Raw genomic sequence first — 17499 nt, 5'->3', positions numbered from 1 at the left:
AAAGAAAACCTAAAACACATCATCAAGTGAAATAATATATAAATTATTAAGGTTCTAGAAGGAAAAAAGAGAAGAGGCAAAAAGCTTATTTAAAGAAATAGTGGTGGAATACTGCCCAATTCTGGGGAGGGAAATGAACATCTATATACAAGAATCCCAATGGATTCCAAATAGGATGATCCCAAAGAAATCCACACAGATAAACATTATAATTACATTTTCAAAAGTTGAAGACAAAGAGAATCTTGAGAGCAGCAAAAGAAAAGCAACTAATCACTTACCAGGACATCTTCATAAAACTGTCAGTATATTTCTCAGCAAAAACCTTGCAGACTAGAAGAAAATAAGATGATACAATTCAAAGTACTAGAAGAAAAAAATGCCCATTAAGAATACCATATCTGGCAAAATATCTTTCAAAAATGAAGAATTAAAAACTTTCTCAGACTAACAAAAGTGAGAGAGTTCATCACCACCACATCTGCCTTTAAAAAATACTAAAGTCCTTCAAATTGAAATGAAAGTACATTAAACAGCAGCCTGAAAGCATATGAAAGTATAAAGCTTGCTGATAAAGGTAAATATGTAGAAAACACATAACACTTTGATACTCTAATGGTGATGCACAAATAACTTTTATTCTGGTATAAAAGTTAAAAGACAAAAGTATAAAAATATGTTAATGGATATGCAATATTAAAAAAAGGTAAGTCATGACATCCATAGCATAGTGTGTGTGTGTGGGAGGGAAGAATTAAAAGTGTAGAGTATTTGTATATGATTGAAATTAAGTGGTTATCAGTTAAAAATAGATAGTTATAATTACAAGATACCTTATGTAAACCCATTGCCCCCGCCCCTGCTACTGGTAGCTGTGCCTGCAGGCAATGCCTGCTAGAACTTCAAGCCTAGCAATTCCACTTCTGTGTGAACACAGCTGGTGGGTACAGCTTCCTGCTGCCCTGGGAACCACCTGGATGGCATCGTGGGTGACCCAACTCACCTCTGCCACTGGTAGCCAGGTGGGCAGCACTTGCTAGAGTTTCCAGCCCAGTGATCCCTCTTCTACCTGAACTCAGCCAGCAAGTTCAGCCTCCCACTGTCCTGGGAAACACCGAGACAGCCGGACACGTGACCCCCCACCCCCACCCCTTCCGCTGGTAGCCAAACAGGCAATACAAGCTAAATCTTCCAGCCCACCAGTCCTGCTTCTATGTGAACTCAGCTAGAGGGTGCAGCCCCCTGTTGTCTTGGGAAGCACCCAGATGGTAGGGTGGGTGACACCTGCTGCTGGCAATGCCTGCTAGACTCCACACACCCCTGCCAGGCAAGATATGTCTGCTACAGCTTCTAGCCCAGCAGTTACACTTCTGCTTGAATTTGCCAAAGGGTGCAGCCTCCTGTTGCCTTGGAAACACCCAGATGGCAGGGCAGGCACCCACTCCTGATAGCCAGATGGGCTATGCTTGCTAGAGCTTCCAGCCCAGTGGTCTTGCTTCTGCCTAAACTCTGTGGGCAGGCACAACCCTGTGTTTCCCTGGGAAGCACTTGGACAGTGGATTAGGGCTGACCTGGCAAAGATGTGGCCTGTCTGCTAACTGAAGCCCCTGCATGAAGAAGCCCCATGGACTAGATCACCCAACAGAAAAAAAAAAAAAAAAAAAAACATGGACATGGAGACAGTAACTGGAGGGGGCCCTTTCAAGACCCAGGAGCAGATTAGAATCAAAGCCAGTCAACTGAGCCCAGCTCATACTACAATCAAACTCCCAAGGGCATCAAATAAGATAAAAGGAAAACAAAAACCCAAACACATCCTAAGGAAAGCAGCTTCAAATATTGAAGGAATGTCCACCCACACAGAAGAGAAAAAAAACCAGCACAGGAACTCTGGAAGCTCAAAATGCCAGAGTAGAGTTCTTACCTCCGAATGACTACATTAGTTCCCCAGAAATGGCTCTTAACCGGTCTGAAATGACTGAAATGGCAGAAATAGAATTCAGAATATAGATAAGAATGAAGACCATCAACATTCAGAAGAAAGCCAAAACCCAATCCAAGGAAGCTAAGGAATACAATAAAAAGATACGGGACATAAAAGATGAAATGGCCATTTTAAGAAAGAACCAAACTGATTATTATTTTAATAGAGCTCAAAAACCCACTTCAGGAATTTCATAATACAATCACAAAAGTGTTATCAGCAGAATAGACCAAACTGAGGAAAGAATCTCTGAGCTTGAATACTGGTTCTCCAAAGTAACTCAGTCAGGCAAGAATAAAGAAAAAACAATAAAGAAGCATGAACAAAATCTTGGAGAAATATGGGATTATGTAAAGGGACCAAATCTATGACTCATTGGCATCCTTGAAAAAGAGAGAGGGAAATCAAGCAACTTGGAAAACGTATTGAGGACATCAGCCATAAACATTTTTTCAATCTAACCAAAGAGGTGAACATTCAAATCCAGGAAATGCAGAGAACCCTTGTGAGATACTGTACAAGAAGATCATTCCCACAATACATAGTCATCAGATTCTTTAAGGTAGAAATGACAGAAAAATGTTAAAGGCAGATAGGGAAAAGATGCAGGTCACCTACAAAGGGAGTATCATCAGGCTAACAGCAGACTCTTCATCAGAAATCCTACAAACCAGAAAAAACTGAGAGCATATATTAAACTTTTTAAAATTATTATTTAACTTTTATTTTAAGTTCAGGGGTATATGTGCAAGTTGTGCAGGTAAACATGTATCATGGAAGTTTGTTGTACAGATTATTTCATCACCCACGTATTAAGCCTAGTACCTATAAATTATTTTTCCTAATCTTCTCTCTTCTCCCACCCTTCACCCTACAGTAAGCCCCAGTCTGTGTTGTTCCCCTCTATGTGTCCGTGTGTTCTCATCATTTAGTTCTCACTTATAAGTGAGAACATGCAGTATTTGGTTTTCTGTATCTGCGTTAGTTTGTTAATAATAATGACCTCCAGCTCCATCCATGTTCCTGAAAAAGATATTATTTTATTCTTTTTATGGCTGCATAGTATTCCATGGTGTGTATGTACCACATTTTCTTTATGCGGTCTACCATTGATGGGCATTTAGGTTGATTCCTGTCTTTGCTGTTGTGAATAGTGTGAACATACACGTGCGTGAATCTTTATAATAGAATGATTTATATTCCTTTGGGTATATACCCAGTAATGGGATTATTGAGTCAAATTACATTTCTGCCTCTAGGACTTCGAGGAATCACCACACTGTCTTTCACACTGGTTGAACTAACTTATACTCCCACCAGCAGTGTATAAGTGTTCTTTTTCTCCACACCCTCATCAGCATCTGTTATTTTTTTACTTTTTAAAAGTAGCCATTCTGACTGGTGTGAGATGATATCTCATTGTGGTTTTGATTTGCATTTCTCTAATGATTAGTGATGTTGAGTTTTTTTTTAAATACTATTATTGGCAGCATGTATGTCTTCTTTTGAAAAGTGTCTGTTCATGTTCTTTGTCCACTTTTTAATGAGGTTGTCTTTTTCTTGTAAATTTGTTTAAGTTCCTATAGATGCTGCTTAAAAGGCCTTTGTCAGATGCATATTTTGCAAAAATTTTCTCCCATTTTGTATGTTGTCTTTTCAGTCTGTTGACAGTTTCTTTCTGTGCAGAAGCTTTTTAGTTTAATTAGATTCTATTTGTCAATTTTTGTTTTTGTTGTAATTGCTTTTGGTGTCTTTGCCATAAAATCTTTGCCTATTCCTACGTCCAGAATAATATTGCCTAGGTTGTCTTCCATGGCTTTTTATTGTTTTGGGTTTTACATTTAAGTCTTTAATCCATCTTGAGTTACTATTTTTATTAAAGAAAGAAATTACAACTAAGAATTTCATATCCAGCCAAACTAAGCTACCTAAGTGAAGGAGAAATAAGATCCTTTTCAGACAAACACATCCTAAGGGAATTTGTTACCACCAGACCTGCCTTACAAGAGATTTAACAGAATGCTAAATATGTAAATGAAATACAATTACTGGCCACCATAAAAACACACTTATGTACATAGACCACTGAAACTACTAACTACACAATCAAGTCTGCATAATAACCACCTAAAAACATGACAACAGGATGAAACCATGCAATCAGTCTTAACCTTGAATGTAAATGGGCTAAATGCCCCAATTAAAAGGCACAGAATGGCATGTTAGACGAAGAAGCAAGGCCCAACTATATACTGTCTTCAGGAGACCCATCTCACATGCAATGACACGTATACGCCCAAAGTAAACAGATGGAGAAAAATCTACCAGGCAAGTGGAAAACAGAAACAACAACAACAACAAAACAGAAAACAGGGGTTGCTATTCTATTCTAATTTCAGACAAAACAGATTTTAAACCAACAACAATCAAAAAAGGAAAAAGAGGGGCCTTACATAATAGTAAAGGATTCAAGTCAGCAAGAAGACCTAAATATCCTAAATATATATGTACAAAATACAAGAGCACCCAGATTTATAAAGCTAAGTTCTTAGAGACCTATGAAGAAACTTAGGTAACAACATAATAAAAGTGGGAGACTTCAAAACCCCACTGACGGTATTACACAGATCATTGAGGCAGAAAAATAACAAAGATATTCAGGACCTAAAATCAACATTTGACCAAATGGGCCTAAGAGACATCTGCAGAACTCTCCACCCCAAAATAACAGAATATACATTCTTCTCATCTGCACAGGGCACATACTTTAAAGTAGACCAACCGGCCATAAAACAATCCTCAGAAAATCCAAAAAAATTGAAATCATACCAACCACTTTCAGACCACAGCATAATAAAAATAAAAATCAGTACTTAAAAAATTGCTCAAAACTATACAATTACATGGAAATTAACCTGCTCCTGAATGACTTCTGAGTAAACAATGAAATTAAGGCAGAAATCAAGAAATTCTTTGAAACTAATGAAAACAAAGATACAACATACCAGAATCTCTGGAATATAGGTAAAGCACTATTAAGGGAAATTTATAGTGCTAAATACTTACATTAAAAAGTTAGAAAGTTCTCAATTAACAACCTAACATCACACTTGGAGAAATTAGAAAAAACAGGAGCAAACCAATCCCAAAGCTAACAGGAAGCGATAAATAACCAAAACTAGAGCTGAACTGAAGGAAACTGAGATGTGAAAACTCTACAAAAGTTCAACAAATCCAATAAACACGTATGTTTATTGCGGCAATATTCACAATAGCAAAGACTTGGAACCAACCAAATGTCCAACAACGATAGACTGGATTAAGAAAATGTGGCACATATACACCATGGAATACTATGCAGCCATAAAAAACGATGAGTTCATGCCCTTTTAGGGACATGGATGAAACTGGAAAATCATCATTCTCAGTAAACTATCGCAAGGACAAAATCCAAACACGGCACGTTCTCACTCATAGGTGGGAATTGAACAATGAGAACTCATGGACACAGGAAGGGGAACATCAGACTCTGGGGACTGTTGTGGCGTGGGGGGAGAGGGGAGGGATAGCATTAGGAGATACACCTAATGCTAAATGACGAGTTAATGGGTGCAGCACACCAACATGGCACATGGATACATATGTAACAAACCTGCACATTGTGCACATGCACCCTAAAACTTAAAGTACGATAATAAAAATAGAAAAAAACAATGACTAAAAGAGTATAATTGGATTGTTTGTAACGTAAAGGAAGAATGCTTGAGGGGATGAATACCACATTCTCCATGATGGGATTACTACACATTGCCTACCTGTATCAAAACATTTCATGTACCATACACCTTCTATGTACCTACAAAAATTAAAAATAAAAAAGAAATTAAAAACACAGTCTGAGATCTTATTGTCCTCTAGGTCTAGAAGTTGAAGAACATATGCACCTGTTTTCATGAAGCATTACTCAAAGGCTGATACTAGAGAGTGTTAACCTGGACGTTACAGCTCCGCTGCTGATTGTAGCTGACTTCTAGAAATGCCCTTAGGTACAGTGTTTCAGATATTTGGCAGCTGGAAAGCACCCAGCATTAAATCTTGAAGTGGTCAGTTAGGTTAGAGGGATATAGGAGGTGACATTGTCAATAAATGCTACAAGTTTACTCTAGAGAAGTATTTGGTGTACTTGTATTTGTGATATTAAAAGAGAATGAAGTGTATGTATATATGATAAAGAATTGGTTTGAATATAAGACAGGGATTTATATCTTCACAATTTTTTTTCTCTTTTCTTTTCTAACTCTGGTTTAGGAGTGGAAGTTTAATTTCCAAATGCCAGGGCTGGAGCTGTGTATCATGCAGACAGACATTTTACAGGTGAACAATATAAATCATTTCATATCTATTCTTTTTATGATAGCTGGACTTTTCCTTAAATCACTGATTTATTTTCAGGTGGCTAAAAATATTTTTAGAATAGCTTTTACGAATAAAACTTTAACATTTTAAATTAGTCAGTGGATGGAAGAATATAGGTACAAGTCCCAAGAATGTATTCACATACAACATGTTTAAATATGATTATTTTTCAGAATTATGAGTGAAGAATTTTTCATGAACCACTACTTAAAGTGAACATAATTTGTCAATTTTGTTTAGTGTTATGACTGAAAAATGAAGGATGCAATCAACTTTTTATGAATTCATTCATCAGAAAATCATAAGAATTATAAATATTTTTAGGTTTTATACAAGATAGTGTGACACCACTTGCTTTTAGGATTAAAAGCCTGAATTGTGTTAAAAAATGTATACTTTTTTGCACAATAAACAATATTTCTAGGCTCCTTTTGTTTGTTTTTTACTGCTGCAATTGTTTTAACTGTACAGTTTCATTTGCTAGAAAAACTTAGAAAAGTCTTTTATGTGTTTTCCAATGTGAAACACTCACATTATAATCAACATTAATGAGATTTTTAGGGTTTATCTATGGAATCCTGTTCAAAATACACTGCATCTTTTAATGTTTTAATATTACCCTATAACAGAAGAACCAATTTTTTTATGGTAATTCTTATACATTGTGGTGATTAGATATTTCAAGTATTGTTAAAAATAACCTAGTACATGCCTTGAGACTGAGTAGACACATAACAGTCAGTTGTTATTAAAATTATTAATATTAGTAAGCTTTTATAAAGGTGTGTTTTAAATTACTTTGAGACATTCATCTATATTCAAATACTGATTTTTTCTGCAAAGGAGTTCGTCATATTTCTAGCAATCCTAAGTCTACTTCCAGCCACAGTCCAGTGTTCTACATGCTCTGACTTTGTATTCTCAAGTAAAATCAATTAATCAAAATATTATTGAGAAGGACAGGCACGGTGGCTCATACCTGTAACCCCAGCACTTTCAGAGGCCGAGGGGGGCGGATCACCTGAGGTCGGAAGTTCAAGACCACCCTGTCGAATGTGGTGAAACACCGTCTCTACTAAAAATACAAAATGTAGCCAGGCCGTGGTGGTGTTCTGCTGTAATCTCAGCTACTCAGGAGGCTGAGGTGGGATAATCGCTTGAACCCGGGAGGCAGAGGTTACAGTGAGCCGAGATTGTACCACTGCACTCCAGCCTGGGCAACTGAGCGAGACCCTGTCTCAAATGTAATAATAATAATAATAATAATAATATTGAGAAGTTAAGACCTGTGGACATAAATATAATACATTGTTTTGGCTTTCAAGTCCTGAGAAATACTTTGATGTTGTTTTTAATGATTATTTAATTATACTGTTCTCCCGTGGGAAATCTTCAATATTCTTATTATAGATGTCCAAAAATGGCCAAGAATGAAATACTTCAAGTGGACAGAAAGTGAAATTTGATAACCAGATATTGACTGTACATTCCAGGATATGATCAAACTGATATCCATATCATCAGTCATTGGTTCTCTCAGTTACCTTATATTCACTATTTTTGGGAAAAAATTACATAATTGTGTGTGTGTGTGTGTGTGTGTGTATACACATAAACAAATATTTGCTAGGCCTATGATAAAAATATGACAGTGTTACACAGGTCTTTTCCTGTTTATCTAATTGTGGTAATAATTAGATAATTTTTTTCCCAGTATTTCTGTATTCTTCCACATTGAATGCATACTATATTGCTCTGTTAAAATTATCATTTCAATCAAATTATCACCCAGGTCCTAAGTTTCAGGAAAGTGAAAATCACAACGTGGAGTGTTTATCAACACAATTACAACTAGAAAGGATACACCAAGCATCACTGCAAGTGGAAGCTAAACGAATACACTATTTCCTGTGACTGAACAACATGAATGTATGCTCTCTCCTGGTGGATCAAAGTGAGTATTTGCAATTACACCTGGGAGTGTATTGTGCCTTGGATGAGGGAAACTTCAGAACAGTGGAATGACTGAAGTCTCCACATGCACTGCCTGTGTAATAGCAAACCTCATTCCTCCACAGTGGTCTCTTTTTTTTTTTTTTTTTTTTTTTGCGACGGAGTCTTGCTCTTTCACCCAGGCTGGAGTGCAGTGGCGCGATCTCGGCTCACTGCAGGCTCCGCCCCCCCGGGGGTTCACGCCATTCTCCTGCCTCAGCCTCCCGCGTAGCTGGGACTACAGGCGCCCGCCACCTCGCCCGGCTAATTTTTTGTATTTTTTAGTAGAGACGGGGTTTCACCATGGTAGCCAGGATGGTCTCGATCTCCTGACCTCGTGATCCGCCCGCCTCGGCCTCCCAAAGTGCTGGGATTACGGGCGTGAGCACAGTGGTCTCTTGATTGCCTCTGAGATACATAAAAAGTACCTTACATGTATAGACAAACACACACACACGCACATGCACACACACACCAGTCCAAGAGCTGCCAGTCATCATGGAGTGCCTGATCTCTTACATAATTTTGCTCTCACTTTCAAACCCTGGCTGTTTTGCAAAGCCACTTAGAAAAGCTCTGCTGTTGCTGTTTACTTAGTAGACTATTACGAAATCAATGCTTTGGCCAGAAGTAATGTTTCGGAATATTCTCAAACTCCAATCACCTGGGATTCCAGAATGGTACTGAATTCCCAGGGGAAAAAATGAAAAAAAATCTCTTTACCAAATTTGTGTTATATTATATTGCTTGTACTTAAAGCAGTTTCTCCCTAAGTTAAAAGTTTAAAGAATAATTGCTACACATATCATGAGAGGCCGTTGATTTAGAATAGTGTGGAGAGGTTCCAAAAAGCAACTTCAAAAAATATCCTGTTGTAAAATGTATAAAAGGAAACAGATATGTGTAGATTTGGAATTTAAATAATGAAAAATTATGGACACCGAAGAGATGTTTTCCTAACAAATATGTACTTCTCAGAATTGCCTAGCATTCAACTCGTTCATGTTAAGAATACTTGACGTAACCATTTCCACAACCAAACTTACTTTAGGTACTAGAAATTTCCAGTAGTCAGGACTTCCATAAACCTCCAAAATGATAAAACCTGTTATTACAATTTTTATTCCATGTTTTTAAATGTTAAAGCATTTAAAATTATCTAATAAAGTCAACGTTATATTCACTGGGCTATTGTTTTAAATATGTGACAGGTGTGGAGTGAATATTTTTCACTTGTTTAGTAATTTCAGATAACAACAAAGCAAAAGGAAATAGACATTTTAAATTCTAAAGAAAACTACAAATGAGCCACTAATAACTGGGTTTACTAAAAAGGTAGAAAAATCACCCCAGACACTGATATGAACCCATTTGTACATGAGGAAGACTAGGGAGAATATAATGCAATTAGAGCTGTTATAGAATTGCAAGATTCCCAAGGAGACGAGAAGAGAGCACGTAAGTGCACCAAATTATATAGGGGGGTGCATCAAAAAGAATCATTTCTTAAAAATATGGATTTCTGTAAAAAGGTAAAACTCAACTACAGTTCTCCAGTTGATGCTGAAATGTAGTCCCTGTGACCAACTTAGGTACTTCCATCTGAGTGAAGCTTCAGATGACCAAACATTTAAGGCAGAGCTCGACTTGAATAACCTGAAGTTTGGGAAGATTTGTCAACATAAAGTCTAGAGCCATTTCACATCCAATTATTACTGTAAGTTTGAGGTTCATGGGATGAGTCTCTGAAAGCAGGATTTGAAAGAAATATAGAGAGTACTTAAAGCTCTGATGAACAAAATCCAAGAAGAACTTAATAAATGAAGAGACATTCCATGTTCATGGATAGGAAAATTCAATATTTGTTGAGATATTAGTTCTTCTCAAATATACCTACAGATTCTACACAATCCCAAACAAAATCAAATCAAGTTATTTTCTTGATACTAATAAATTTATTCTAAAATGTGTGTAAAGACACAAAAGGCCCAGAATAGCCAGCACAATATTGAAGGAGAACAACAAAGTTAGAAGACTCACGTCATCCTATATCAAGACTTATTACAAAGTTATAGTTCAAGACAGTGTGGTATTGGAGAAAGAACAGACAAATAAATCAATAGAACAGAATAAAGAGTTCCAAAAGAGACTCACATAAATATGGAGGTAATGCAATGGAGAAAAGTTCGTCTTTTTAACAAATGATGCTGGAACAACTAGATATACCCAGTCCCCACCACCACCACCATAAAAAAAGTAAAAGAGAAATTTGGACAGAATATTATACTTTTTGCAAAAAAATAAATAAATAAATAACTCAAAATGGATCATGGACCTAAATGTAAAATGCAAAACTATAGAAATCTTGAAAAATAACATAGATAAAAACTCATATGACCTTAAACTCATATGACCTTGGGTATGGTGATGACTTTTTAGACATAACACCAAAGGCACAATCCATGAAAAAGATAATTGATAAGCTGGAGTTTGTTAAAATTAACAAGTCTGCCCAGTAAAAGAGAGTGTTAAGGGAACAAGGAAACAAGCAACAGACTGGAAGAAAATATTTGTAAAAGACACAACTTACAAGAGACTTTTATCCAAAATATGCAAAGAACTCTTAAAACTCAACAATAAGAAACAAACAACCCTACTGAAAAATGAACCAAAGATCTTAACAGATACCTCACCAAAGAAGATATCCAAATAGCAAACAGATATATGAAAAGATGTCCCACATCATATGTCATTAGGGAAACTCACGTAAATCAACAGTGAAATAACACTACACACCTATTAGAATGACCAAAATTTAGAGCAGTGACAATACCAAACGCTGACAAGGATGTGGAGCAACAGCAACTCTCATTCTTTGCTGATAAGAATACAAAATGGTGCAGCCAGTTTGGAAGGCCATTTAACAATGTCTTACAAAACTAAAAATACCCTTACTGTGTGAACCATCAATCATTCTCCTTGTTATTTACCCAGGAGAATTGAAACTTTTGTTTATACAAAAGACTGCACACAGGTGTCTTTAGCAGCTTTATTTATAATTGCTCAAACTTGGGCACAACCAGGCTGCCTTTCAGTGAGTGAATGGATAAATTAACTGTGATACATACAGGCAATGGAATATTATTTAGTGATAAAAAGGAAATGAGGTGTCAAGCCATGAAAATGCATGGAGAAAACATAAATCTATATTATTAAGTGAAGGAAGCCAACCTAAAAAGCCTACATACTCTATGACTACAACTACTTGACATTCTGGAAAAGGACAAACTATAGATAATAAAAAAAGCAGAGGTTACCAGATGTTTAGGGGATAAACAGACAGTTTTTCTGGAAGTGAAACTACTCTGTATGATACTATATGTTTTTCAAAACCCGTATAATGTACAATACCAAGAGTAAACCCTAATGTAAACCATAGGCTTTGGATAATCGTGATATGTCAGTGTGGGTTCATCAACTATAACACATGTACCACCCTGGTGGGGGGGTGTTGATAAGGAGGGAGGCTATGCCTATGTGAGGGCAAGGGGTATATGGATGTCTCTGTACCTTCCTCTCAATTTTGCTGTGGACCTAAAACTTCAGTCAAATGATAACATTTTAACAAAAGATGACCAAAACTGCTCAAAACTTAACAGCTTTCTGCAAAGTCTGAAAGATATAGAACAGCACCCTTTTACTTCTTACATCTGTATCTGAAAGAGTATGAAGTTAGCAACAAGAGATAAGAAAGTCAACAGGGAGAAGAGGTTTTGGGTATAGACTACCAGGGGAGCAATGGCAATATAGCTGGCCCCTTTCTGAAGAGGTTCTCAACACTGAAGTAAGGTAGACTTAATAGTGCTGCAAGAAAATGATGCATATTATCATTGGGAAACCTAATAGCTTTTATGGAATAACATGCAATCATATTGACAGAACTGCATTGTTAACTACATATTATCACTGCCTGGGACTCACTCAGTAAAGAAATGTGCCCTTTTCTCTCCCTCATTCATGACATATCAATTCACAGGAGAATATAAGGTCTAAAAACATTTGGCATTGCCTGAGTTTTGAGTTAAATGAGATTGAAAATTTTTAAATTATTTCAATTTTAATAACTAATAGATATCTGAAGGTTATAAAATTGACAGAGACAAAGCATAAAAAGGGGGAATTAAAAGAGCAATATTACACCTACAGTCATCTGATCTTTCACAAAAAGAAGCAATGGGGAAAAGATTCCCTATTCAATAAATGGTGCAGGGATAATTGGCTAGCCATATGCAGAAGATTGAAACTGGACCCCTTCCTTACGCCATATACAAAAATTAACTCGAGATGGATTAAAGACTTAAATGTAAAACCCAAAACTATAAAAACCTTGGAAGACAACCTAGGCAATATCATTCAGGACTTAAGCACGGGCAAACATTTCATGACAAAGATGACAAAAGCAATTGCAACAAAAGAAAAAATTGACAAATGGGATCTAAATAAACTAAAGAGCTTCTGCACAGTAAAAGAAACTCAACAGAGTAAACAGACAACCTACAGAATTGGAGAAAACTTTGCAAAATATGCATCTGAAAAAGGTCTAATATCCAGCATCTGTGAGAACTTAAACAAATTTATAAGAAAAAAAAACAACCCTATTAAAAAGTGGGCCAAGGACATGAACAGACACTTCTCAAAAGAAGACATACATGCAGCCAATAATCATAGAAGAAAAGATAAACATCACTGATCACTAGAGAAATGCAAATCAAAACCACAATGAAATACCATGTCATGCCACTCAGAATGGCGATTATTAAAGAGTTAAAAAATAACAGTTGCTGGGGAGGTTGTGGAGAAAAAGGAATGCTTTTACAATCTCAATGCTGGTGAGAGTGTAAATTAGTTCAACCATTGTGGAAGACATTGTGGTGATTCCTCAAAGACCTAAAGACAGAAATACCACTCAATCCCACAATTCCATTACTGGGTATATACTCAAAGGAATATAAATCATTCTATTATAAAGACACATGCACGTATATGTTCATTGCAGCACTATTCACAATAGCAAAGACGTGGAATCGACCTAAATACCACCAGTGACAGACTGGATAAAGAAAATATGGTACATATACGCCTTGGAATACCATGCAACCATAAAAAAGAGCAACATCATGTCCTTTGCAGTGACATGGATGGAGCTGGATGCCATTATCCTTAGCAAACTAATGCAGAAACAGAAAACCAAAAACCACATCTTCTCACTTATAAGTGGGAGCTAAATAATGAGAACAAATGGACACACAGAGGGGAAAAACATACACTAGGATCTATCTGAGGGTGGAGGGTAGGAGGAGGGAGAGGATCAGACAAAATAACTAATGGATACTAGGCTTAATACCTGGGCAATAAAAAATCTGTACAACAAACCCCCATGACACACGTTTACCTGTGTAACAAACCTGCACATGTACCCCTGAACTTAAAATAAATGTATTTTAAAAAACACAGACATGGAATATGAATTCAGTCACATGGTATTATTGTACCTAACCCCACCCCAATCCTAAAATCAACTAATCGATATGCATTTTGAGTTTCAGAAATTTGATAGAAAATTAGAAATATATAAAATACTAAATCAGTATATTTGCTTGACACCCATCTAACCTGATTTATAAGACATTGTGGTGATTGGAGAAATTTATTCACCCAGTCCTGGTGGCTCATGCTTGTAATTCCAGCACTTTGGGAGCCTGAGGTTGGAGGATTGCTTGACTTGAGCCCAGGAGGTTTCAGGCTGCAGTGAGCTATGGTCATGCTACTGCACTTTAGCCTGGTTAACAGAGTGAGACTCTGTCTCAAAAAGAAGGAGAAGGAGAAGGAGAAGGAAGAAATGTGTTCTATTTATGTTTTACTCTGCTTTTGTTTCTACATTCTTATTACCCCTAATGTGAGAGGCACTTTTTGAATCTTTGACTCCTTAACAGTCATTCTCCCTTCACCTTGTTTCTCACTAAAGAAACACACCTTGCCAATTCTCCAACTACACGTTAGCAGCAGAGAACATGGGGGTAGGCATGTGACCAAGGCCTCACAGAAGAGATTGGCTCAAAGTCTGATACATGACTCAGGTCCACTTAAACGAAGTTGAATTTTCACTTAAGAAAATAGAGGTGCTATCTTTTCCATTAGATTTGAACCTGAGAGGATATAACTTTGGATCTTCTGAGGCTGTAGCACAACCAAAGAGAGTAACTCTGCAGTAATATCAATAGGAAGAAAATACTACCCAGAACTGTGTAAGTTTTGAGTCATTATGTCATAGAAGTCTGTGAACCCAGCTTTAGTTATGCACTGGAATTTTCTGTGACATGAGATAATAACTTCCTCCTTCTGTTTTATCATTTGCTTACATCACTCTGAGTTAAGGATTTTTTAGTCAGTAACTAAAAAATGGCTGTATAATAATTCAGAATCCATTTTAACTAAAGTTCTAGAGAATTAGTTTTTTTACTCCATCTATTATTCTAGAAAAGATTAATTATTGCTATAGATTATTCTTCTAGTTTGATATATCTTCATATGATTATATTGTTCTGTGATTTCCCCTACAAATTTCATGAATAAAATAAATTTTATTAATTTTATTATTTAATCAAACATATCTAATATATTAATACACACATCCTTTAAGAATAATTCAAAAATAATGCAAATTAGTTCAACAAATAGTATTCATATATTACAAGATAAACAAGTCATTCGTTTGGCAGAATTCCTACTGATTTTAACTTTATTTTATGAGGTTTTTCTATTTTCCACAGAAGGAAAGGGCTGGAAAAATAATATAATGCAAAAGTTATCTTTGTGATATGATTTCCTGAACTGAAGAAAAATTTTCCAAATACCCAAACCAAACCATATGATTAGCATCCATATTATTTTTAGGGCGGTAATACATGCAGTGTGATTATGTTTTAATTTTTGAAAATTTAAAATATTGCCTTAAAAAGATTCAAAAAATAATGTCTTCTCAGTTCCTGCATACAGTTTTCATCGCCTAAAAGTAGGTGTCAAATATCTGTTATTATTTATTGATTGATCTGGCAATATTGATTAATCTAGTAACAATAATGATTACCCAAAATAGAATTTTGTACACTCACAAAACTTTTCACCAAATAATACATTTTCAATTTTTAAAATACAATCAATTTAAGTTACTAATTGCCAAATAAATGCCTTATAAGAAGGAAATTGCTATATAATGATACACCCTACTATTCAAAGAAATTCAGAGGCAGCTTATATCCCCATAGGTGTAGGATAGTGACATGCCCATGAAAAGCTACCTAACAGTGCCATCTGGTGGATAGAACGTATAGTGATTGTATATGAATATATGTCATGTCTGAACTTATTTTTTTGGTATCAACTTTTAAGTCCCAGGGTACATGTGCAAGATATGAAAGTTTGTTAGTTTTTAATAAGTAACTAAAAATGGCTATATAATAATTCAAAAGACATTTTAACTAAAGTTCTAGAGACTTAGTTTTCTTACTCCATCTTTCTATTATTCTAGAAAAGATTATTACTATAGATTATTCTTCTAGTTTGACATATCTTCATGTGACTACATTGTTCTGTGATTTCCCCTACAACTTTCATGAATGAAAATAAATTTTATTAATTTTATTATTTAATCAAACATACCTAATATATTACATATATTACATACATCTTTTAAGAATAATTCAAAAATAATACAAATTAATTCAACAAATAGTATTCATATATTACAAGATAAACAAGTCATCCATTTGTTTGGCAGAATTTTTAGTTACTGATTAAAAACAGGTAAATGTGTGCCATGGTGGTTTGCTGCACAGATCAACCCATCACCTATATTAAGCCCAGCATCCATTAGCTATTCTTCCTGATGCTCTCCCTCCTCACGCCCTCCCGACAGACCCCAGTGTGTGCTGTTCCCCACCATGTATCCATATGATCTCATGTCTGAACATTTTTAAACTTTAAAAACAACCTGACACTTCGTGACATTTTAGCTTTCAGTATAATATGACAAACGCAATTTTATTAACAGTATTACATTTGTTTAAGCAATTTAAAATTTATACAAAGAAATAGAATTATTCCTTCCTTCGCTCAGCTGTGTGTGTATACCAGATGAAGAACATGTCAAATATGACTCATTTTTTGTCGTCTAACTCTATTTTTGTCCATAGAATTTATAACTCCTGGGCATCTCTTTCCCCGATAACATAAACTGCTTGAGAGGAGAATCAGCTTTTGTCATGTCCATCAGTGATTTCCACAGTGTTCAGTCCAAAAGGTCTGTTGGTTATATCCCCATCCTTAAAGAAGGACTTAAAGCATTCTAAATAAGTACTTGTAAAATAAATGAATGAATGAATATTGTGTTAAATTCTAGGCAATTGCTTCATTTGAAAGGCTCAGATAATATGGTAGAGTACATTCATAGGGGTGGCAAGTATTGTCATATTCAGCCATGACAGATAAGATGTAACTGAAGTCATTATGAAAGTTGAATGTTATACAATAAGACTGAAGTCATTGCGATTACATGGTTAACAGATGTATCAAGAGGTTTGATTTATTCTCAAGGATACAAAGAGTATAATTAAAAACAATGGGAGGAAGCAACACGAAACTACCTTGCTGCTCATTGTGAGGAAAATTTTCTAAGAAGCAGAGTTTTTTGAAAATGCAATAAACTGCCTTCAAAAATATAAGACTCTCCACTGATGAAGCTATTCAAGTGAATCCTAATTGGTTGTTGATTTAGGATGCACACAGATAGTATTCATTTTGAATTATCTGTTAGATTATTTAAGACACATCTATGACATAACACAGAATCTTTTGCATTTGAAAGTATTAAACATTTAAGGTACTTAAGAGAGCACCTAAAATTGAAGTCTCAGGGTTTTTTATTCTCACCTGGTTGTCATTTCCTATCTTTAGTTAAATATGGTTTCCAGTCTTTTGGGGGATTATTTATATGCATGAATTCTATAATTCAGACAATTATAATTAAACACTTCTTTAAGAATAATTAA

This window comes from Hylobates moloch, unplaced genomic scaffold, assembly GCF_009828535.3.
Source record: "Hylobates moloch isolate HMO894 unplaced genomic scaffold, HMol_V3 SCAFFOLD_13, whole genome shotgun sequence".
NCBI classification, from domain to species: Eukaryota; Metazoa; Chordata; class Mammalia; order Primates; family Hylobatidae; genus Hylobates; species Hylobates moloch.
Note: the sequence above shows the minus strand (reverse complement) of the source record.